The 22,740-nt window shown below is 43.0% G+C and overlaps 1 protein-coding gene across 4 annotated transcripts in view; it reads right to left on the bottom strand.

The window, feature by feature from the left end:
• The window catches only part of RASGEF1A (RasGEF domain family member 1A), a 240,782-nt gene that overhangs the window by 170,094 nt on the left and 47,948 nt on the right, over nucleotides 1-22,740 (bottom strand). For 3 of the 4 annotated variants that reach the window (XM_067710956.1, XM_067710959.1, XM_067710958.1), the window contains one exon: nucleotides 7,720-7,874. The exons of the other annotated variant lie outside the window; for it this stretch is intronic. The gene's annotated coding sequence lies outside the window, so the exon portion shown is untranslated. The remainder of the gene's footprint in view (nucleotides 1-7,719; nucleotides 7,875-22,740) is intronic. 4 annotated transcript variants of the gene reach the window in all.

The following is a 22,740-nucleotide window of genomic DNA, read 5'->3' as shown; positions in this document are numbered from 1 at the left end:
CAGCTCATTATTTAACACAATAATTAGATAAATCATTAAGCTTTTGATTAATATACTGACTAATCACCATAGATCTCATTTACTGAAAATGCCAATCTTCAGTTGCAGTTGAGGAGAGTTTTATCAAGATATTGTTTCAATAGTTAAACATCATAGTTTCTTATAATGCATATCACAAACTTGGAAAATTCACTTTCTTGATAGCTTCACCAAAGTTTAGGTTTTTTTGCTAAAAATAGGTTATAAGTTACAACATCAGAGTGATGTTTTCTTGTCTTCTGGATGCGACCAAATCACAGTTTTGTGTCATTAAACTGTGGGATGAAGTGAGAGAGTGGCATGGACATATATACACTACCAAATGTAAAATAGATAGCTAGTGAGAAGCAGCCGCATAGCACAGGGAGATCAGCTCAGTGCTTTGTGACCACCTAGAGGGGTGGGATAGGGAGGGTGGGAGGAGACGCAAGAGGGAGGAGATATGGGGATATAGGTTTATGTATAGCTGTTTCACTTTGTTATACAGCAGAATCTAACACACCATTGTAAAGCAATTATACACCAATAAAGATGTTTTTTAAAAAAAAAGGTATATTGAATTTTACGCAACTTACTTTACAGGCAAAAATTGTGAACTTAGCTCCTTTTCAATGGATACAAAATCTAATAGCAAACTACCCAAAAGGATGGATAATTTATATTGCTTCTTTCAACAAAAGAAACAATAAAACTATGACTTATGAGAACAAGACTACATTGAGAAATTAAAATAAATGAAACACTGGGAACCAATGAAAACAACACTAAATATAGTCAGAAAAATAGAAAACATATCAAATTTATACCTAATTAAATAAATATTTATATAGTAGGGAAAAAACACTTCAGCAGAAAATTCTTAATTAGAAAGCACAATGTTTTGTAAAATAAATACATGATGATGGTTCATCTTAGATACACAAATAAACATTTTAAATCAGGCTAGTAAGTCTTGTCCAAATATAGAGAAATATTTTTGACATCTAAAAGCATTAGGATTGTTGCCTAAGACTTCACTCAAGTGGGATCTAAGTGAAACTTTCTCCTGGTGTCTAATTTATCAAATTCAAGTTCTTAAGGTATTTATTTCAGAAGTAGATTTCATCCTACTTTAAAGATTTCTGCCCTTCATTAACTTCAGATATCAGTCTACTTGCAGTCTCGGGGATATAAATATAAAACATATTGACATCCCCGTGGTTTTGGATAGCTATTAATGTTTTTTCTGTTTGGTTAGAATTAATTTGTTTATTTTCAACTTGGCATGAAATCAAATAACTTTGTCTTGTTTCTATGTCTTTTATAAAGTTGATTAAGGACAATTAAACTAATAGTTAAATTGCAAGAATATATATGACCATAAAGAATGGCAAAAGCATTACTTTAAAATTGATTCTTTTGGACTTCACTGGTGGCGCAGGGGTTAAGAATCCACCTGCCAACACTGGGGACACGGGTTCAAGCCCTGTTCCAGGAAGATCCCACATGCCGCGGAGCAACTAAGCCCATGCGCCACAACTACTGAGCCTGCGTTCTAGAGCCCATGAGCCACAACTACTGAGTCCACATGCCACAACTACTGAAGCCCGCGTGCCTAGAGCCTGTGCTCCACGACAAGAGAAGCCACCGCAATGAGAAGCCCACGTGCCGCAACAAAGAGAGTAGCCCCTGATCGCTGCAACTAGAGAAATCCCGTGCGCAGCAACAAAGACACAGTGCAGCCAAAAATAAATAAATAAATTTATTAAAATAATTATAAAATTAAATTGATTCTTTTTAAGAATTTTGTAGTGATAAAAAAGAAGAGATAACGTTGCCGGTCATATATTACTATCCTTGTAAAAGTTGTGAGAAACCATGAATGAGTAATTCTACATTTATTAGCTAATGGTATGGTACAACCACTTATCAAAATAAAAATGACGTCCATATACATACAAAGTCAACTCTTTATCATAAGTATCACTAGAAACTATAGAGCCCCACATGAACTCTTGAGGGTAGTAAGGCTCTTTAAACAACATTTTAAGTGCCTAGCTATTACAAACCCATTTGATACTCATTTTAATTGCCATGATGCTAATGAATATACTCTGTATTCAAACTGATGTCTCAAGTTCTACTACAGCAGTTCCAATATAATTCAGCCTTAGTTAAGAACGAGTATTAAAATTGCAGGGCTTCCCTGGTGGCACAGTGGTTGGGAGTCCACGTGCCAAGGCAGGGGACACGGGTTTGATCCCCGGTCTGGGGGAATCCCACATGCTGCAGAGCAGCTAGGCCCATGCACCACAACTGGTGGGCCTGTGTTCTGGAGCCCACGAGCCACAACTACTGAAGCCCATGTGCCTGGAGCCCGTGCTCCGCAATGGGAGAGGCCACTGCAATGAGAAGCCTGCGTGCCGCAGCGAGGAATGACCCCCATTCGCCGCAACCAGAGAAAAGCCCACGTGCAGCAAGAAAGACCCAACACGACCAAAAATTTAAAAAAAGAAAAAATTTCCATTTTACCAGGAAGGAGGGAAAAAACTAATTAGAGCAAACATCAGCTCCTTGAAACAGCAAATTAAAGATTTATATTAAATCATGTTTTCTCACTTAGACATGTACAGAATACAATAATACAGGAAAACTTGCTATATCAACCACTCCTTTTCCTTGCCTCAGCTGTGCTACTGATTAATTAGCCTGCAAAATAGAAATTGGGATGCGAAAAATGACTCAGAAGGGGAGGCTGAAATTCACTTTACAATATTTAGTCTATGAAAAGGATTTTTAAAATACCACCACGCCAATATATTTTAGCTGAAGGAACAGGTAGTTATATATGCCATTTTACGGCAATTGGTCAGACAAGTTCTAATGTTCCCTTTAATCCTCTCCCACATGGAGGACTGACACCTGAAAATCCAACATGAGAGACCTCATGCCATAAATTCAAGATGGTATTTTTCAATGTATGGGTCACAGAATGACGCCTGGATGTTTGTTAAAAGCAAATATTCCTGGGAATTCCCTGGAGGTCCAGTGGTTAGGACTCTGCGCTCTCACTGCCGAGGGCCTGGGTTCAATCCCTGGCTGGAGAAATAAGATCCCACAAGCCGCGCAGCATCGCCAAAAAAAAAAAAAGCAAACATTTCCGTGCCTCAACCAAGTTCTACCAAGTCAAAATCACGGGAATCAGCATTGTGACGAGCAACCTGAAAATTCTGACATATACACTTGTTTAAAAACAACTGCCTGGGACTTGCTTGGTAATCCAGTGGTTAAGACTCCACACTCCCAATGCAGGGGGCCTGGGTTCCATCTTGGTCAGGGAACTAGATCCCGCATGCCACAACAAAGATCTTGTGTGCTGCAACTAAGACCCAGTGCAGCCAAATAAATAAATTTAAAAAAACAACTGCCTGAAGTTTGGATGAGGTAATATTTAAAGCTATATATTTTTCATTTCATTCCAGTCAGCAAACATTTATTAAGTACGGATCCTATGTGAGTGAAAATTTGATACATGGAGGGTGTCCCAAAAGGCAAGAAGCATATGATAAACTTATTTTCAAGGTACAGTTTATTAAGTACAATGATAATCTGCAAATGTCTGGAAACACAAAAAAGTGTGCTTATTGTGCAGATTAACAGTTCACTCTTTTCTTTTTTTGATTTACTTTATTTATTTTTGGCTGTGTGGGGTCTTGGTTGCTGCGCGCCATCTTTCTCTAGTTGCGGCAAGCGGGGGCTACTCTTCGTTGTGGTGAATGGGCTTCTTATTGCAGTGGCTTCTCTTGTTGTGGAGCACGGGCTCTAGGCGCACAGGCTTCAGTAGTTGTGGCACACGGGCTCAGTAGTTGTGGTTCGCGGGCTTAGTAGTTGTGGCTTGTGGGCTCTAGAGCGCAGGCTCAGTAGTTGTGGCGCGTGGGCTTAGTTGCTCCGTGGCATGTGGGATCTTCCTGGACCAGGGCTCGAACCAGTGTCCCCTGAATTGGCAGGAGGATTCTTAACGATTGTGCCACCAGGGAAGCCCTAACAGTTCACTCTTTATTTTTTTACAGCTTTATTGGAGTATAATTGCTTTACAATGATGTGTTAGTTTCTGCTTTATAACAAAGTGAATCAGTTATACATATACATATGTTCCCATATCTCTTCCCTCTTGCGTCTCCCTCCCTCCCACCCTCCCTATCCCACCCCTCTAGGTGGTCACAAAGCACCGAGCTGATCTCCCTGTGCTATGCGGCTGCTTCCCACTAGCTATCTATTTTACGTTTGGTAGTGTATATATGCCCATGCCACTCTCTCACTTTGTCACAGCTTACCCTTCTGCCTCCCCATATCCTCGAGTCCATTCTCTAGTAGGTCTGTGTCTTTATTCCTGTCTTACCCCTAGGTTCTTCATGACATTTTTTTTCTTAAATTCCATATATATGTGTTAGCATATGGTATTTGTCTTTCTCTTTCTGACTTACTTCACTCTGTATGACAGACTCTAGGTCCATCCACCTCATTACAAATAGCTCAATTTCATTTCTTTTCATGGCTGAGTAATATTCCATTGTACATATGTGCCACATCTTCTTTATCCATTCATCTGTTGATGGACACTTAGGTTGCTTCCATTTCCTGGCTATTGTAAATAGAGCCGCAATAAACATTTTGGTATATGACTCATTTTGAATTATGGTTTTCTCAGGGTATATGCCCAGTAGTGGGATTGCTGGGTCACACGGTAGTTCTATTTGTAGTTTTTTAAGGAACCCTAACAGTTCACTCTTGATTTCAGTCTAGTAGTTCGTCCTCTGAAAAGGTGTCTGGAGGTTGAAGTGTGTTTAGCTTATTAGAAAATGTAACAGAAGTATTGGTTAAAATCAAATTTACCCTATGTTTTCTCATGGTTTGGACATCCTGTGTTTTCAAGAGGAGGCTAATAAGTGTGTGAGGTTTCTTGGTGGCTGGGGGAAGGGACAGAAGATACCAATGAGGGAAGGGAAAAAATGAACTACAAGACCAGAAGCACTAAAGGCAAACGGTTTCTCTTACCTCCAACCTAATTCTCCTGGTGCCCGAACTGTGAGTTAAACTTATCAATATTTGGAAGTTGCATTGTATTTTTTTAACCACCAGAGCAAAATTCAAACAGTAAAAGATGACTTTGAAGTTTAATAGGAGAATGGAAGAAAATAAAGAAAATAAAGCTGATGGTGCCAAGTTATTTTTCTGGTCAGCAATTTTACCTCACCCCATCCCCTCCAGGAGTGGAGACTGATTGACTGAAATCTTTAGAGTGAACTTGGACAGGAAGTACTCACTCATGAAACTGAGTGCAGGCAAGCTGCTGGGATTCATTAACTGTGCCTAGATTTTCTATAACCCTTGGTTGATTTTTCCTGGCAGTGAAAACAGGATCCAATTTAAAAAAAAAAAGATTGTGATAAGTGAAGGCGGACAGAAAAATGGTTGCAGGGACCTTAACGGATTTCCATTGTACATAGCCATGGTTCTCAGAGTGGTCTCTAGACCAGCTATTTCATCACTACCTGGGGACTCATTGTACTCGTCTGCTCTGGCTGCTATTACAAAAGACCACTGGTTAGGTGGATAAAATAACATGTTTGTTTCCTTTACAGAGATGGAGGCTGGAAGTCCAAGATCCAGGTGCTGGCCTGTTTGGTTTCTGGTGAGAGCTCTCTTCCTGGCTCTTCCTCTTTTTATAAGCCACCCATCCAATCAGATTAGGAACCCAGCCTTATGACCTCATTTAACCTTCATTATCTCCTAAAAGCCCTATTTCAAACAGGGTCACACTGGGGATGAGAACATATGAATTGTGGGGCCAGAATTCAGTCCATAGCATGTGTAACACATGAAAACTCTGGAGCCCTGCCTCAGACCTACTGAATCTGAAATTCAGGAAATGGAGCCCTGCAATTTGTGTCTTATTAATCTCTCCAAGTTATTCGCATGCACACTAAAGCCTGAGAAGCACGGGCCTTCTGGGAAAATTCCAGCATCTCATTTCGTTTCCTCCACAGTTTCTCTCATTTTTACTTTTCAACCTTATTTCTTACTGCTCTTTGACATGAACTCTGCTTCTGCTAAACTCCTCACTGTGGCCTGAAGGATCATTCGTATTCTGCCTTTCAGACTCTTGTTTCCTCTCTTTCCATGACCTTGAATTGTCTTTCAACCTCTTTAATGAAGCACCTCTTTAACATCCCAGCCACGGTCATGTCTTCTTTCTCCAGATAGCATAAGCACCACTTGTCTGAACCAATCATTTTCCTATTTTACAGATTTTACTTTCTTAGAGTTCATAGGTTACACTTGTTTGTAACTTTAGCATAAGGCTTTGCACATAAAAAGTACTTAAGGGCTTCCCTGGTGGCGCAGTGGTTGAGATTCCGCCTGCCGATGTGGGGGACACAGGTTCGTGCCCCGGTCCAGGAAGATCCCGCATGCCGCGGAGCGGCTGGGCCCGTGAGCCATGGCCGCTGAGCCTGTGCGTCCAGAGTCTGTGCTCCGCAACAGGAGAGACCACAACAGTGAGAGGCCCGCGTACCGCAAAAAAAAAAAAAAAAAAAAAAAAGTACTTAAATCTTCAAAATATTATAGACTGTCCTGCTTATAACTCTTCTCTGTAAGCGACTCCCTACAACACTGGCTCCAATACAACACTGATTTGGGGCATCAAACAGCCCATTGGTCTCTGACATAATGCTACTTCCAAAGTTGCTTACTATTAAAAAGTAATCAATATATTATTTGCTATTTATTAAGTCCTTAAGTGCATCAAGCCCTATAATAAGCACTTAGTACAGTACCTCATTCAATTCTCACAATCACCCTGAAATAGGCATTATGATCCTTATCTGACTGAAAAACACACTGGAAACTGAGGCAGAGAGTTCAAGCAACTCCCCCAAAGTCACATACCCAAGGAGCAGCAAGGCTGAAAAATGTGAACCTATATTTCTCTGACTCAGAGCATATGCATTATTTCCACTGTGTTATACCAGAGACAGAGAGATTTAGTTTTCTGTCATCGTGTTGAATTTACTGCCAAGAACCCCAGAGGTATAGGTCTTGTATTAAAGATAATTCCAGGATACCCTTTGTAAACTCTCTATTTTCTACATTCGTAGCATAAACACACACAAACACACATCCTGAAGCACTGCTAAAAGTAAGCCATCATGAAAAAAAATTGGGGGAGGACTTCTTTACCAACAGATACTGTTAAATGACTACAGACAACAAAGAGCTCTCAATTCCATCGCTATTCTATATGCTATTTACCGGCGGACAGACTTTGGAATTCTTTCATCTTTACATTGAAGACAACTGAAGAACTCAAAGGGAACTACTTGAAAGCTCACAAGGAGCTCTGATAAACTTTTGCCCAAAGCTACTACTGATAATTAAACACTAGAAGCACACACACACACACATATATGCATAGAAAATTGAAAAAAATCTATAAAAACAATGGAAATTTTTTTTCCAATGGTAAGTTCTTAGCTTCCTTCCCCAGAAAACAGACCAAGGGGTTGTACTTCACTTTCACAGCTACCAGCACTTTGAAGACTGGCCTATTAAGAGAATAAGCCACACCTGCTGGATTGTTTCCATCATTCCAATCACCAGCTGAGATAGCAATGAACAGTAACCCTCTGGTGCTCAGCCTACCTGGGGGGTTCCACAACCTCGACATCTTGCAGAAACAGGTGACATCCTGCCCACATGGAGGTGCTGAAAATGAGCTGAGTATCTTTCTGGGTTGTAGCGCACCAGCGCCGTCTGTGTCTGCAAATCGTGAGACACAATGGTCCATACTTTGTCCTCTGTGGGGAGAAAAATGCCGCGACGATGGGTCATTAGTATGCAACTGCATCTTCAAATGTCAGAAAATAAGTGAGCTACACTTTCACTGGTGTTTTCCCTTTACTGCTGTAGAATAGTTAAGGACAGTAACTCTTCAAGTAACCCCTACCATTTTCTCACACCGAAGTTCTGCTTATATAGACAAAGTAGAAAAGTCATATTGTTTATTAAAAACAAACACAAGATCTGGTGGATGCTCTAACATCCACAGCATTGAATGTGAGGCCCATTGTGTTGCAATGCCTTCCGACTCTGGAACCCCTCACCCCTCCCATAGAACAGGACCTGCTCCTTCCTAAATGAACTACGTGCTCTCCAGCCTCTGGATCTTTGTACATGCTCTTTGCTCTAACCGGAATATGCATCCTCATCTTGTCAACAACTATTCTTTTCACCCTGACCTTTCAGAGAAAATTAGACACTGCATGCTCTGTTATTGAAATGTTCTACACATGTGGGATGATGCAGATAATTATCTCGGTGTTTTGGACCCTTAAAATTTCAATGTGTGAAAAGAAGCAGATATAAGACTGATGAGGTCGAATTAAAATCCTACATAGTTCTGCATTTGAATTAGAAGTATCACTATAAACGCTTGATGATGTTATCTTTTAAAAATACAGATATAGGGCTTCCCTGGTGGTGCAGTGGTTGAGAGTCCGCCTGCCGATGCAGGGGACACGGGTTCGTGCCCCAATCCGGAAAGATCCCACATGCCACGGAGCGGCTGGGCCTGTGAGCCATGGCCACTGAGCCTGCGTGTCCGGAACCTGTGCTCTGCAATGGGAGAGGCCACAATAGTGACAGGCCCGCATACCGCAAAAATAAAATAAAATAAATTAAAAAAATAAAAATACAGATATAGGTCCTAGCTCTGTCCACTGAAAAAGTCCCCAAACAAGGACCAACCTCTGGCACCAGATTGTTATCACTCCATACCATTTCCCTTTAAGAGAAAACTAGGTTCCTGGAGAAATGGTTGATTCCAGGGCTGGAAAGGGATAAGAGGAGCCTGAAACATATTGTCACATCAGAAACAAATAAACTACTGGAGACAGAAGGCTGTTCCAAAACCCCCAGGGCCAAAGAAGGATGATTTTAATTAACATCAATCAGAATTTCCTGTAATGAATTAAAATACATCAAGGAGGGCTTCCCTGGTGGCGCAGTGGTTAAGAGTCTGCCTGCCAATGCAGGGGACCCGGGTTCATGCCCGGTCCGGGAAGACCCTCATGCCACAGAGTGGCTGGGCCCATGAGCCATGGCCACTGAGCCTGTGTGTCCGGAGCCTGTGCTCCGGAAGCCTGTGCTCATGCCACAGAGTGGCTGGGCCCATGAGCCATGGCCACTGAGCCCGTGTGTCCGGAGCCTGTGCTCCGCAACGGGAGAGGCCACAACAGTGAGAGGCCCACGTACCGAAAGAAAAAAAAAATACATCAAGGATATTTAATTCTATGAGTTCACTGAAAATAAAAAATGTTTAACTTCGGAAGATGCTAGGCAACTAACACATTATTTTGAATACCAGTAAATGAAGGCAAAAATTCAGCATTTAGTCTACATTACCTATATGAACTGTAATATAACTAAATACTCCCTTTATGGAAATATTTCAGCTCATAAATGAAGGTAAATGATAAGTTAGACTGTCATCATTTTGTAAATGTTACCGAGTCCAAGCTCCCCTGCTCACCACATGACAGGCCAATAAATCAAAGAGGAGGTGTTGAGGTAGGGAATACTTCATTCGGATTGCCAGCAGGCCTTGTAGATGACAGACTAAAGTTTCAAAATAACCATCTTCTCCGGGTTTGGATGTCAGTTTCTTTTATAGCACAGAGAGGGGGAGGAGATGAGGAAGTAAAGTAAAAAGGCCATAAGATTTGTAAATATCACCTGGAATGGCCAGCCTGGGGGAGGTGATGTGTTAATTTCTTGATGTGTTAATTTCTCGTTCCTTGCAGCCATCCGCAGGTGGAACAGGGTCCGGATGTTTCCCTGAACAAAGGTACTTTGGTTTAACATTCAGGCAGAGGGGCAGGGTTCCCCGAGGCAGGCCATTATGTGTACACAGTATCCTTTTACTGAACAAAAGCAGGCAAAGCAAAGGTTAAAGTAAAAGAAACAGATCCAACATGTAGTCAGATTTGGCTCTTTCCTGTTACAATTCCCCACTGTCAATGTCCATTTCACAGTCTTGTGGAAAAAGGGGTGACGACCCAGAAAAAGAGCTCCCAGAGAATTTGGCTTTGAAGGCCAGTAAGGCTTAATTTCAGGAGTCCCAGAGGGTTGGGGGAAATAGACTTCCCTCTCAATGGGCACACACAAAAATCTCACAGGCTCTGGGATGGAGGGAAGAAGCAGTAATATGATAGGAACATGGGTCAGACCTACTTGCTGATCTTGGAGAGTCTCCCAGAGAGGCAGGAGGCAACTACAGCTCACCCTGGGGACACAGACACTGACTACAGCAATTTTAGGGAGCTTGTTCTACCACATGGACACTGGTGCTTACAAATGCCACTTTGGAATCCTCCTTCTAGCTTATAGCCCTAATACCCAGCCCTGCCCAGACCAAACAGCATATAGGTGCCAGTGCTGGGACGCCTCAGGACAAGCAACTAACACGGCAAGGACACAGCCTCACACACTGGCAGGAAGACTGCCTTATGACCCTGGGAGTCTACAACCATCCCTGGACATGATCCTGTCCAACAGAGGGCCCAGGACCCGGCCCCATGCTCCAGTGCACAGGCACTAAATCCAACTCGAGACCCTCGGGGCCTTCTAGCCAGAGAACCTGGGACCCAGCTCCAACCAAAAGTGGGAAGGCACCATCCCCAGAATCCACGGGCTTGAGCCACACACTCTAGGGAACCTGCTCTAGCCTCAGGACCAGCTTCCCTAGTGGGTGGACACCAGCCATAAGAAAACCACAGCCCTGCAGTCTGTGGATCTGGCCCACCCACCAGGAGGCCAGATCATGCCCTGGGACTGGCTGGGCCCCAGCGCCAGCCACCAGCAAGCCTGCTCTAGCCTCAGGCCCAGCTTCACCCACCAGTGGGCAGACACCAGCCGCAAGAAAACTATAGCCCCACGGCCTACAGACGCAGCCTGCCCACTAGCAGGCCAGATCCTTCCCTGGAGACCAGCTGGGCCCTGGCCCCAACCATTAGCAGTCCAACAGAAGGATCGACACACCTTGGGCCCTGCAGCCAACTGTGTGAGAAAGCAGCCTCACCCACCAATGATAAAACACAAGTTCTGGGACCCCTGGGACCTGCAACCAGACTCCAGGACCTGGTTTCACCCACAGTAGTTGGGCAACAGCCCTGAGATTTCCTGGACGCTGACTCCACCCACCAGTAAGGCAGCACTAGTCCCCCCACCCCGGGTTTCTGCAGTAAGCCACCGCCTGACACAGTTAACAACCCATAGCTAGCCAGAAGCCTCTGCACAAGGCAGGACCCAGCAACCAACAAGTCCAGGGGCAAAGCAAGCCTACCAGACCACCCATATGATGAGCCTACCATGACAGGAAGACCCACGCAGCCCTCACAGGGGAATCCTCTAGAGCATAAAGCTCTGGTGATGAGAGGGGAGTGCACTACTGGGACACACAGGATGTCTCCTGCAAAAGGCCACTTCTCCAATGTTAGGAAACAAACATAACCAATCTATAAGATACATAAAAATATAAACAGCAGATGAGGCAAAATGAGGCGACAGAGGAAGCTGTTCCAAACAAAGGAACAAAATAAAACCCCAAAAGGAGAACTAAGTAAAGTGGAAATAGGTAATCTACCCAAGAAAGAGTTCAGGGTAGTGATGATAAAGATGACCAAAGAACTCGGGGGAGGAATGGATGCACAGATGAGTCAGAAATTTTTAACAAAAATTTAGAAAATATAAAGAACAATCAGAGGTGAACAATAAGATAACTGAAATGAAAAACACCCTAGAAGGAATCAACTGTAGACTAAATGATACAAAGGAATGTATCAGTGAGCTGAAAGACAGAGTAGTTGAAACCACTCATACTGAAAAGAAAAAAGGAAGGAAAAGAAATGAGAACAGTTTAAGAGACCTCTGTAAGAACATCAAGCACACTAATATTTGCATTATAGGGGATGCAGAAGAAGAAGAGAGAGAAAAGGAGGCTGAGAACATAACTGAAGACATAATACATGAAAACTTCCCTAACCTGGGATAGGAAACAGACATCCAAGTTCAGGAAGTGCAGAATGTCCCATACAGGATTACCCACAGAGGAAGACACGAAGACACATTGTATATATTTTTTTTAATATTTATTTATTTGGCTGCATCAGGTCTTAGTTGCGGCCCACAGGGTCTTCATTGCAGTGTGTGGGCTTCTCTCTAGTTGTGGCACACAGGCTCCAGAGTGCACAGGCTCAGTAGTTGTGGTGCACAGGCTTAGTTGCCCTGTGGCATGTGGGATCTTAGTTCCCCGACCAGGGATCAAACCCACATCCCTTGCATTGGAAGATGGATTCTTAACCACTGGACCACCAGGGAAGTCCCCACATTGTATATAAAAATGGCAAAAATTAAAGAGAGAATGTTAAAAGTAGCAAGGGAAAAGTAACACAGTACTTACAAGGGAACTCCCATTAAGGTTCTCAGCTGACTTTTCAGCATAAACTCTGCAGGTCAGAAGGGAGAGGCATGGGCTTCCCTGGTGGCACAGTGGTTAAGAATCCGCCTGCCAGTGCAGGGGTCACAGGTTCAAGCCCTGGTCCAGGAAGATCCCACATGCCGAGAAGCAACTAAGCCCATGCACCACAACTACTGAGCCTGTGCTCTAGAGCCCGCGAGCCACAACTACTGAAGCCCATGTGCCACAACTACTGAAGATGTGCCTAGAGCCTGTGCTCTGCAACAAGAGAAGCCATGGCAATGAGAAGCCCATGCACTGCAACGAAGAGTAGCCCCCACTTGCCACAACTAGAGAAAAGTCCGCGCGCAGCAACAAAGACCCAACGCAGCCAAAAATAAATAAATTTATAAAAGTTAACTATAAAAAAAATTTAAAAAAAAACAACCAATCATACACAGCCAACTAGTCTTTCCAAAATCGTGACTGGCTAAGATACAATCAAATATTATCCTTGCTTTGATTTGGTGTCTTCTCTAGAAAAACCTCTCCCCTATTTCCTGCAGATAAAGTGCTCCTAACCACCTTTTAAAAAAATATTTATTTATTTATTTATAAATATTCGCTTCTGTCTTAAACTGTTTCTCAGTGTGCTCTCCCACATGTTGTGCTGTGTCTCTGGTAATAAACTTAATACCTGTTTTTGCAGTTTTTGCCTCCTTGAGAAATTAATTTATCAAACAGGGCAAGAGCCAGGGCAACTTTGCCTCTAGCCTCTAGCCGTTAGGATTCCTGGTTTTTGCACCCAGGCTACTCAGGTTCAATTACTGGGCAGGGAACTAAGATCCCGCTTCAAGTCACCACTCACTGCTCTCTCCCCAAGATCAGAATCAGGGACTGGCCACCCAGAATCACCCTGAGTAATATAAACACATAAGGCACCCATCAGTCCCACCTCTAGGGCAGCCCATCAGATTCCTGTTTCATACTTCAGGCTTAACATTGCGGGCACAGCTCTGCTGCTCCAGAATTTCCACCCAGAATATAGCCCCTCTTCCAAAATCAGACTTGCAGAGCCTAAAAGTGAACATCAGTTCAGATTCCATTTAAAATTACCACTTAAACAACAACAAAAAAATGTCCTGCCATGGCTCTGCCCCCATTCCTTGGTCACCCTTTTCAGAGCAGCTCAAAGACCAGAGTTTCTGGAAACTCTGTCACCTTTGTGAATGGACCTGGCATTCACAATTTTTGATGCTCAGACTCAGATAAAGGAGAGCAAAGGACTTGAAGTTTGGTGGATGGGTTTTATTTCTATCATCAGTGAGAATGAAAGAGAAGAGACAAAGATAATCTCTACTCCCAGGAAGGTAAGCCTAACATCTAAATCCTCTTGGGAAAGATGAACATAGAATACCCAGTTCCCAGCAGATTACGATAATTAACTCTCATAATGTGAGGATCTTAGCACAGTGTCTTGAACATAGTGCATCCTCACATAGCTGTGAGCATGCTGTAGATCCTCGTGAAACATTCCTTTCCTGAATGAATAAATGTTGTTTCTCCATAAGAGTCTTGCTCAGACCCCACTGCTTTCTCTCGTCCCCACTCAATTTGAAAGTGGTGACCAGAGAATGTCATCTTTTCAGAAATTGTTAGTGGTCTTCCCTGGGAATAAGCAGTATTTGTGTTCAGATAGGGTGGTTGTATGTAAGGCACTCAGGCGCTGTTCTTGATTTCTCTAGATCAACGCTGCTGGAAATGAGGTCTGGGGGAAGCAGTGGTTGCTCAAAGTGCAGATTAATGACCTTCATCCCAGACTTGGAGAGTCATAACATCAGAGCATGGGGCCCCAGTATCTGTTTTTAATGGGATCCATAAGTGATTTGTATAGCCATGAAATTCTGATGAGCAACATTCACCAAAGTCATTTTCAGCCTTGACTCCCCATTGGGATCATTTGTGTGTTTTTCAGAACTACCATCCCCTGTGTCCCACCTTGATAGATTCTGTCAGTTAGTCTTTGGCAGGGCCCAGGATCAATGATATCTTAATGAAGTGGCCCAGGTTATTCTATCGTGAGGCCAGAGTAAATACTGTGAGGCTCCCAGGTTCATTTCTGAGGACCTAGTACAGGGCCTGGCTCATGGGGAAGCATGCTCTATGTAGACTGGAATGGGGGACAGTCAGTCTATCTCACGTTCCCAGTGTTGAAGTGGAATGTGTAGGTGTCTCTAGGAGACAAGTGCCCCCAAAGATAAGGGAAGAGAAACTCACATAAACTCCATGAAAAAACTCTGTATGTGCACAGATTTTCCCAGGCCCCCATAAAGAATGGAAGAAGAGTCAGAACATACAGACCCTCAGTGGCCATTGGGAAGACTTTGGCTCTCACTCTGATTGCCAGGGAAGATCACTGGAGCAAAAGGAAAATCCTTAGAGAATTTAGGAGCATGATATGAGTGGAGCAGGAGATGTGTCTCTGTGAGAGCAAGAGACAAACCTAGGCTTCTCAACATAATTTCCATCAAAGCAGAGCTTCCCAAACAACATTTTAAAGCCTAGTTTCGTCCTTCACCTTTGGACATCACACCTGTGCTATCTGCTTTATTCATTCCCACCTATCTGGGTGTATGACTGTTGTCTCCTTTTCTTCACATCCCAGGGTTCCTTCCTTTGCTCAAAAAAGGTGACAGGTTCAGCTTAGAGACAGAAAAGACCTGTTTATTTAAAAAAAGGAAGATGACTCATCCTGGGGATTCTATAATTTCCAATCCAGTACTATGTTCAGTAGAGAAGAGAGGATTCTGTAAGTTATAGAAAATTACTTTACCAAATAGTACTTCCTGACAGACCCTTTAAAACACTTAGGAAGTATTTCTAATTTGCAGATCCATAACTCTACTTCCAAGTACTACTCAATCAAAAATAAGGAATGGGGGCTTCCCTGGTGGCACAGTGGTTGAGAGTCCACCTGCTGATGCAGGGGACACGGGTTCGTGCCCTGGTCCGGGAAGATCCCACACGCTGTGGAGCGGCTGGGCCCGTGAGCCATGGCCGCTGAGTCTGCGCGTCCGGAGCCTGTGCTCCGCAACGGGAGAGGCTACAACAGTGAGAGGCCCGTGTACTGGAAAAAAAAAAAAAAAGGAATGGAGGAAATTCCCTAGTTAAGACTCCGTGCTTTCATTGCCAAGGGCACAGGTTCGATCCCTGGTGGGGCAACTAAGATTCCACAAGCCGTGCTGTGTGGCCAAAAAAAAAAAAAGGATGGATATCTGATTTTAAGATGTGAACAACAATATCTTATTTAATTTTATAAGTATCTAGAATTGTCACTGATCTAGAGTGAAAGATGCAGATCAACTCAAGAAATGAGTAGGACAAGATGAAATATCATGAAGATTTTCTTTGCATCAACAAATCCCTATTTCCATGAAATTATTTCATTTCTCATTTGTGCTGATTATATTATAGCATTTTAAGATACTTGAACATATACTATAGGACTCTTGTTTTCTTTTCCTGGAGATACAAAAAGTAATAAACAAGAAAATAACTGAAATGACAATGGAATTTAAAAGACCATTTACAGAACTCTTACTAACAAAACCTGAACAAAGGTGAGAGCCTTCATTTTCCAAAGCAATCTACAAGTAAAGGGAAATGAAGAAGACAGTAGTATTCACATGAAATGTGATGGTTTATGAACATCTCTTAGTAAATCCCTCCAAGACCCTATTAACAATAATTGGAAAATTATTAGCTTTTCAGTCGAGGAATCTGGCAGATAGCCCCTGAATCAAGTGAACAAAATTAACGTCAGCTGTAATGGGACAAATTGATATCATCTGACCCATGCACACAGGCCTCATCATTGCTGGAACAGTTTTGCAAGAAAGCAAAGAAAAAAGCAAACCAAAAAACATTAATCTAATCATGAGAACAGTGTTAAGCACATTTAAAACCACATGTAACTCTCATGTCCTGTACTCTTGTGTATTTTAAATAGGAAGTCTTTCCTTGAGGCAATTGAGAGCTCTATTTTTCAGAACTCTGGGTTATTCTAGGCCCTACAGCAATCAGCTTAATTGGTACATTTTCATTATCCTTGTCTTCGTAGACTGATCCTGCATCCAGACAGGACCTAAATATTACATATTCTCTGTCTTCACTGATATCCCAGGACCCAACCTCATATTCAGTGAGAATCCTGTATATCAACACATCCTCAAGTTGATATGACAAAAAGGGAACATTTTCAATATTTGCACATCAGTAATTCATGGTAGAAATTCTTTATGCTGTAAAGGGAACCTGGATGGAGAAAATGGAGAAAAGGCAATGGGATATAAGAGAGGAATAGCCTAGAGATCTAACCTTGGCTATCATTAGGAAAAAAGGAAAAGTATTGAAAACAAATTTTTTAGGCAGGACTACCAGAGGTACCGAAGTAAATGTTTGCAAGTTCTAAATACATGGGGTTTCAGCAAGAAAAGGTGACACGGCTGCTGATCTGGATCACAAATTTTACCTGAGAACCTACCATTTCTTCCTCTTCCTCTTCCATTTCCAGGTTTCTTTCGCAGGTGATATTGTATAGAGAAATCACACCTGTACACCCTTGAAGACATCGGCACAGCACTTTCACCTGCTACCTGCACACTCAGAGGCAGAAGGCCCTTCATATGCAGAAAGGCCACGCTCCCCTATCCTTTGTCACATGACAGATTCAGAAGAAAATGAGCTCCTACACGGAGACCAAAACGTAATATTCTCCTTCCCTGTTTCCATAGGCCCTTCTGTCTCACACTCAGTACTACTGGTGCTACAGGAATGGGGAATGGGGGGTGCACTGACCTGACTCACTCACACAGACTCTATTATTACCTTTCCTTGAACCAAAGGCTGGACTCAACTCTCACACCACAAAAATACCTGCGAGACCTGTTGCATAACCCTGGTTTCTCCCTGGAATTGCCTGGAGAACGTAATTAAAGCAAATTTATTTGTCATCTATATAAATTATGTTGCTCACTTGAAACTATGTTGTACACTTGAATCAAATATAATATTGAAGTTAACTACATTTCATATTTATTAAAATGTGGGACTTCCCTGGTGGTCCAGTGGTTAAGAATCAGCCTTCAATACCTGAGGCGCAGGTTCGGCCCCTGGTCAGTGAATGAAGATCCCACATGCTGTGCAGTACAGCCAAAAAAAAAAAAAAAAAGTGCTCTCAGGCAGAATCTGCGAAGGAGGTCATAGGTGATAGTAGTTATTAAAACGAGCCATGTAGGGCTTCCCTGGTGGTGCAGTGGTTGAGAGTCCGCCTGCTGATGCAGGGGACACAGGTTCGTGCCCCGGTCCGGGAAGATCCCACATGCCGTGGAGCAGCTGGGCCCGTGAGCCATGGCCGCTGAGCCTGCGCGTCCGGGGCCTGTGCTCCGCAACGGGAAAGGCCACAACAGTGAGAGGCCCGCGTAACACACACACACACAAAAAAAAACTAGCCATATCATCTTTATTGTAAGCACTTATGTAAATCTTGCCTCTCAAACTTTAATATGCATACAAAGCATTCCAGCACCCATGGAAGAAATTGCGATTCTGCAGGTTTGGAACGGCATGAACTGGCATCTTTAACAACTTTCTTCCTTGTGCCGATGCTGCTCCCCCAGACCCGTTATTAGTAGCACTAGAGAAAGTAGGCACACCACAACTCAGCCCCTTACATCAACCACTTTATCTCAAAACAACTATTAAAGACCATTAAAGGCCACCATCACAATCTTGAAGGATCACATGTTTGGCTGGCACGTCAAAGTTTACAGAAGGCTAATAAAGGCTGTAACATCTGAGTATGTCTCTATTTGGAAAACATATATATAGTCATTAGTGCAACAATCACTGAACATGTGTTAATGAACACAACACATCTGTTATGTGTTTACAAGTAGGTTACAATGCACTGTTTTGGAAACCTCATGGATATTACTGGAGTTAATCTTCATAATACCCTGGGATTTTGGCATTAGGAGTCCCATAACAACCATGAGGATGTAGATACTGGGACTCAACTTTGTTTCTGTTTCCCTACTCTTGATTTTTTTGTAAACGTTTGCACAAAATAGAAGCTGATTATAGATGGCTGGAGGAATACAGAAAGTAAGGGTGTCTTAGAACTTCAGAGAGAGACTTCCCTGGTGGTCCAGTAGCTAAGACTCTGTGCTCCCAATGTAGGGGGCCCGGGTTTGATCCATGGTCAGGGAACTAGATCCCACATGCCGCAACCAAGAGTTTGCAGGCCGCAACTAAAGATCCTACATGCCATAACTAAAACCCGGCTCAGCCAAATAAATAAATATTAAACAAATAATATATTTTTTAAAACTTTAAAAAAAAGAACTTCAGAGAGTTTTCATTGTTTTGTATTTACTTTTACTCTTTTTTCTAATAGCATAGATAAAGGTTTTTGTTTGTTTTTTGGCGACGCTGCCTGGTTTGCAGGATCTTAGTTCCCCGATGGGGGACTGAACCCGTGCCCTTGGCAGTGAAATCACGGAGTCCTAAGTGCTGGACCGCCAGGGAGCTCCCAATAAAGTTTTAAGTTTATAAGTAAAAACCAATCAGTTTTCCCAACTGGATTTTTTTTTTTTTTCGGTACGCAGGCCTCTCACTGCTGTGGCCTCTCCCGTTGCGAAGCACAGGCTCCGGACGCGCAGGCTCAGCGGCCATGGCTCACGGGCCCAGCCACTCCGCGGCATGTGGGATCTTCCCGGACCGGGGCACGAACCCATGTCCCCTGCATCGGCAGGCGGACTCTCAACCACTGAGCCACCAGGGAATCCCTGGATGTATTTTTTATGTGCCCATGAGCTCTATACAGGGTAATTTTTACTCCTCTCAGTTCTCACTAAAATTTGATGTTATCAATTTTTATTTTATTTATCTATTTAATTTAGGCATCTAGAAATTAGAGGTGCCATCCTATTATTGTTTCCCTGGTGTCTAGCAGAAATAGATAAAGAAAATGTGATATATAAGAATGAATATTGTTCAGCCTTAAAAAAAATGACCTCTTACATTTGGGAAAACATGAATGAACCTGAAAGACATTATGCTAAGTGGAAAAAGCAACCACAAAAAGAAAACACTTTTATCTCAATTACATCTGGTATCTACTAAAGTCCAACTCACAAAACACAGCAGAATCTTGATTGTCGGGAACTTGCGTGGGAAGACAGGAGATGTTGGTGACACGATTACAAAAATTACGTTATGCAGGATGAATAAGCTCTGGGGATCTAAATACAGCCTGCTGAAACAGTTAATTATACGGGATATTATACTTGAGATTTGCTAAGGTCCACCCGGCAGGGGTGTGGGGACAGAAGAGGCTCAGATGAAAAGGGAAGAAGGAAGTTAGGGGAGAACTCTGCAAAGGAAGAAAGCAAACAGGGATGAGCACAGTCCACCCACCAAAATACCAGGGCTTTTACAGGCTCCACTTTCAGGATCAACAGCCTTGTTTTCTAGATGCCAACACCCATGCAGGCCTGCAGCTTGACAGCTGCAATCCCATGAGTCAAGCCAGGTATTTCTGGGTTCCAGAGTCCTGCCTCTGGAGAAACAAAGGGCAGTCAGTCCGCAGACAGCCTGTTAGGCTGTCCCAACCACTAGGCCACCCGACCAGGCTAGAAGTGCCCCCATCAAATGCTGAAGGCAGACCTCTGTGCCCCTCTGTGAGACGAGGCAGTTTGGGTGGGAGAGTCAGAGCCGCCCGATAACCAGCACCTCCTCTCTGGTTACATCCGTGGAGTTCCGCCAACACCCGCTGGTGCTCTGGCGTCCTCTAGTGGCCATCCGTTCTAACGCCAACTCTCAGCCCTTCCTCCTCTCCCTCCCCAGCCCTGGGGTCCGCACTGGCCTTGGGCACCTGCCAGACTGATTTCTTTCCTAGTCACCCTCTAAGCCCAATGAAGTGTCCTGCAGAGTTGGGTACATCTCTCTCAGTCTTGGCTGGTGGGCTACAGATCTTTATCAGATACGTGATTGCCAAACATCTTGTACCATTTTGGAGGGTGGATTATCTTTTCCCTTTCTCCTTTATGCACAACAGTTTTTCGTTGTAAGAAGTCCAATTCATCTCTTTTGGCTTTTCTTGCTTGTGCTTTTGGTATCAGATCTAAGAAATCATTGAATCCAAGGTCATGAAGGTTTACTCTCATGTTTTCCTCTATCAATACAAGTTATATAATTTTGGTTCTTATATGTAGGTCTTTGATCCATTTTGAGTTAATTTTGTATATGGAGTGAGGTAAGAATCCAACTTCATTCTTTTGCATGTGGGTATCCAGTGGTCTTAGCACCTGTGCTAATTGTTTGGGAGAAAATATTTGCAAATGATGCAACCGACAAGGGCTTAATTTCCATAATATACAAACAGCTCATACAACTCAATAACAACCACAAAAAAACCAATCCAATCAAAAAATGAGCGGAGGCTATCTGGACATTTGAAATATGGCTGGTCCAAACTGAAACGCGCTATGAGTGAAAAATACACATCACATTTGGAAGACTTTGTAAGAAAAACAGAATGTAAAATGTATTATTGATAATTAATAAAATGATCACATGTCAGTGATAATATGTAGAGTGAATTAGGTTAAATAAGATGTACTATTTAAATGAATTGCACCTGTTTCTTTTTACTTTTTAAATGCAGCCACTAGAAAAGTGTACATGGGGGCAGCATGCTACTCCTTCAGGACGGTGCTGGCCAGACCCTCTCGGCCCCTGGGTGCTCTGAAGCCAGAGTGGGAGGCTCCCGGTCAGGGATTGCTGCCCCCAGCTCTGGGAGCTGAGTGGGACCCCAACAGGGAGGGCACAGCTGGCCCTATGGTGCCTTCCTTCCACCCTCCCCAACCGCCTACAAGTGTCATTATCCTAGTTTACGAAAATGAAGGGGCAGAGGCTCCGAAAGGCTCAGCAAGGGTGTGGGGAAGAAGGTAGAGACCCAGCCTGTCCACTACAGACCCTCCCACCTCAGCACACCAGTGCCTGACCTGCTTCCAGGCTGAGGTGTCTACCTCTCCCTCCCCCATAGAATTTACCCATTTCAGGTGTAAATTCAATGATTTTTAGTTAATTTGTACTGTTGAGCAACTATCACCACAATTCAGTTTTAGGGCATTTCTATCACCCCGTGGGCAGTCCTTCCCCATTCCTACCCCAACCCCAGGCAACCATTAATTCCTTTGTCCCAGCACCATTTGCTGAAATGACTATCCTTTCACTCCATTGAATTGCATTGACATTTTTGTTGAAAGTCAATGAACCATAAATGTAAGGGTTTATTTCTAGACTTGTTGCCGAAATATTGGCTTCCCTGTGCACCAATGCCGGACAGAAATACAGAAATACGGAGACAGAGATTTTGGAGGAAGAGAGAGATGGCTTTATTTTTCTGCCAGGCAGAAGGGAAGACAGAAGTCTAGCGCCTCAAGAACTGTGCCCACACCCCCTTCGGGAATGGGAGAAGATTTTATATGTGGGTCTAGCAGTCCAGGGTATATGATAAGGATCAAAGTAGTGAAGGTCCTGCATTCTTCTTCTTCCTGCATTATTTCAAAACAGTCAGTGCTGGCGTCAGGCAGCCCTGTTACTGGGTCCGTTTGTCTCTGGGTTATCAGCCTGCAACTTTTTTCTGAAATGCAAATGTTACAAGGGAGTGCAGGATGTAATTCACATAGTGTTAAAGAGTAATAGGTTAGTTTTGTGGAGTAAAATCTATTTACAGACACTACAGATTAGTAACAGTTAAAAAAAAAAAAACTAGGGGTGATTAATTCTTTCAGGCCAGGTTATGTCTCTTCTCTAGCCTGTTCCCTTTATTTTCCTTGTTCTCAGGAGAGGGAAAACTTCATTTCTATTTTTGCTGCAACAGACTCTAGTCTGTGCCACTGATATATATGCCTATCCATATGCCAGCACCATACTGTTTTTTGTTTGTTTCTTTTTTACTGAAGCTTTATAGTAAGTTTTGAAGTCGGGAAACATAAATCCTCCAACTTTGTTCTTTTTCAAAATTCTTTTGGCTGTTTTTGCCCTAGGGGATAAGCTTGCCAATTTCTGTAAAAAGCTTCTGGGATTTTTTTAAAAGACTGCAGTGACTCTATAGATACTTCGGAGAGAATTGCCGTCTT

The sequence above is a fragment of the Pseudorca crassidens genome, chromosome 16 (assembly GCF_039906515.1).
Source record: "Pseudorca crassidens isolate mPseCra1 chromosome 16, mPseCra1.hap1, whole genome shotgun sequence".
NCBI classification, from domain to species: Eukaryota; Metazoa; Chordata; class Mammalia; order Artiodactyla; family Delphinidae; genus Pseudorca; species Pseudorca crassidens.
This window is presented reverse-complemented; position numbering and strand designations above follow the sequence as displayed.